Below are 2,905 nucleotides of genomic sequence, written 5' to 3'. Positions count from 1 at the left end.
TAATGATAGATTTACTTAAATACCGATAGAGTCTGGTACCCTATTCCCAAACCGCCTGGGCGCAGAAAGGCCGACTTCCTCAGTCTGGAATCCGCCGCACCTCGGGACTTACGGGGAGTGGGGTACAATTTCACCGATTTGGACAACGCACCGGATTTGACCTGAGAATAAGTTTAGCTGTAGGACTTAGTTTTTAGGTACTATTTCTAGGAACCTGCAGCGATCAATATCTTGGCCTGCCCAGTGTCAGGGGCACGCACATTGGTGTTAGCTCAATGAGCAAGGCTCTATAACTGGGTTTATACTTTCAACTGACATACATGCAACGCTGTAGGCATTAGTAACTAGTCAATAGTTAGATTATCTGCTTTCAAATATAATTAACTAACAATTGCCCATTGCACTTATCCCGTTGCTTACATACTGATTAGTTACTTAAATATAACTTAGATTAGCTGCAATTTGAAATTATTGTACCACTTTTTCGGCCCACTAATCATATAAGGTAGTGGGTTAAATTGTATAATTAATAAGTTTTGGAAATTAAAAATTAAAAAAAAGAAAAAACACTTGTCATTTCAATTACGAATGCTGCCGCGGAGGTGGCACAAGGCTCGGTGCTAGACACAGCCTACAACAGCGGGTCCGTACCTACCCCTGCAAGACATCAAACAGTATGATCCTAAAATCTACTAACTAACTTTAGTTGAGTGGAGTGACTGTTACAAGTCTACTTTCAGAAAGTGACTAGAGGAAACTGATATTTTTTTCGCAGTTTTCTCTATGAGTTGGGCCAACGGCCTTGCCGCTGTGGTAACACCGGTTCTGTTCAGATCACCGAAGTTAAGCGCTGTCGGGCTAGGCTAGCACTTGGATGGGTGACCATGCGGTCTGCCGAGCGCTGTTGGCAAGCGGGGTGTACTCAGCCCTTGTGAGGCGATCTGAGAAGCTACTTGATTGAGGAGTAGTGACTTTGGTCCCGGGAAAATGACATACGGCCGGGAGTGCGGTGTGCTGACCACATGCCCCTCCTTATCCGCATCCAATGACGATTGTGGGCTGAGGATGACACGGCGGCCAGTCGGTACCTTCTGGCCTTCAAGGCCTGTGCGGGAGGAGTTTATTTTTTTAGCTCTATGAGTTGTGGCAAATATTCACTTCGGTTAGGAACGATGCACCTGTGGTCTCACGAGTCCTGTACCAAGGTGAGGCAAAAGTAAATGGTTGTCCTCTTTTTAGTTTTTTAGAGATTAAACTATGGTGCCATGGAATTCCATTGAGGAACAAAGGAAGATAGATGCCTGGATGAGGTCTTTCAATTCCTAAGTATCGTGCAAGAAAAATTCTACGCCTGGACAGGATGGGATACACCATGGCGCCTGATAATTGATACCATCTACGAGAAGTTTGTAAGGGCGGGGTCTGTTCAAGACGACTGCAAGGGTCACAGGGATAGGAAGATATCTGTCCGAACAAAATCTCATCCTCGTCCATAGAGCGATGGTAGGCAGCCCAAACCTCGCGCAGACTTTCTCCAGGAACAAACAATTCCGAAAGGTAAGTGGTTAGAACTCTGCGCCATGCGGATTGCGCAGCTCACAAACGCATACACGCAAGAACTTGTGAATGCTGTACAAATTGTCTTGCAACATACACGCAAGAACTTGTGAGTGCTGTACAAATTGTCTTGCAAATAGTGCGCATGGATCCTGACATTCTGTTTGTTTTCTGACGAAGCAGAATTCCACATCAGAGCTCGTGTGAACAAGCACAGCAGTATTATTTGGGCGACCGAGCATCCTCTGGAAGCTAGAAAGCACATGGGGGACTCCCCCAAGTTAACGTTTGGTGTACAGTGACCAAGTCTGGAGTGATTAGACCTTTCTTTTTTGAAGAAAAGACCGTCATGGGAGAGAACTATGTTGCCATGCCCAGCAGGTTCGTGGACAGGAACGCGTCTCTTGCTATTCTCCAGCGAGAATACTTTCAGCAAGACGGCACCCCTGCCCATTACGATCAGATAGTTCGGGATTACCTGAGCGACAATTTCGGTAAACGCTCAATTGGGAGAGATAATCCTTTCCCATGGGCAGCACGGTCACCCGACCCGACGCCACGCGATTTTTGGCTGTGGGCTATCCTAGTTGTTCTGACATTTCTACCCCTGAGCATCAACCAATAGCACCCAAAAAAGTTTAGCACCTAACTTAACTTTAGTAGGGGTACAGTACAAAAACTCTTTCTTATAAGTGAGGACAGGAAGGTATTATTAGGTTAAGAAGATTTCTGTGTGAGCAGTGATAGACGTCGCGTCGGTGAGAAACGATGCACCAGAGGTCCCAGGAAGGATTCATGGTACGTCCCATACCGCACATAGCCTTGTGCTCCAGTGGACACCAATATTTCTGACAGCATTAATGTGAAAGAAATCAACCAATAACATTCAAATATTCTATTCCCTAAGTTTACTAAGGAACACTAACTTGTTTGTGAGGTGTGGCAATCACGTAACATCGATTAAGTGTGATGCGGCTATGATCCCACACAGCTCCATATTTGTCCTCAAACTGTGAATACCGTCTGCATTAGTGGACCTCCCTAAAAGTTTAGTACGTAACTTAACTTTAGTGGGGGCATGCAGACAAATCTTTCTTTTTCTTGAGTTGGTGAAAAGGTAGTTATATTTAGACTTTTAGTTTCTTTTATTACCTCCTGAAATAATGAATCACTGACTGTCTCTAACCAACTCCTTAAATTCGTGTTAGCCAATGTACAATTTCATTCATGTTTGATGTGCATTCTTTTTCTTGCTTCTGCTTCCATTGCCTTCATGTTGAAACATTTACGTTCAAACCAGCAAATTATGAATAATTTCCTACTAGAAAATAACTATACCTTAACATGT

General features: G+C 44.2%; 1 pseudogene; it reads left to right on the top strand.

Moving 5' to 3' along the window:
• The first annotated feature begins 792 nt into the window (after nt 1–792).
• Nucleotides 793–910, top strand: LOC126482908 (5S ribosomal RNA; annotated as a pseudogene).
• Nucleotides 911–2,905: the final 1,995 nt, after the last annotated feature.

The sequence above is a fragment of the Schistocerca serialis genome, chromosome 5, assembly GCF_023864345.2.
Source record: "Schistocerca serialis cubense isolate TAMUIC-IGC-003099 chromosome 5, iqSchSeri2.2, whole genome shotgun sequence".
Lineage (NCBI taxonomy): Eukaryota > Metazoa > Arthropoda > Insecta > Orthoptera > Acrididae > Schistocerca > Schistocerca serialis.
This window is presented reverse-complemented; position numbering and strand designations above follow the sequence as displayed.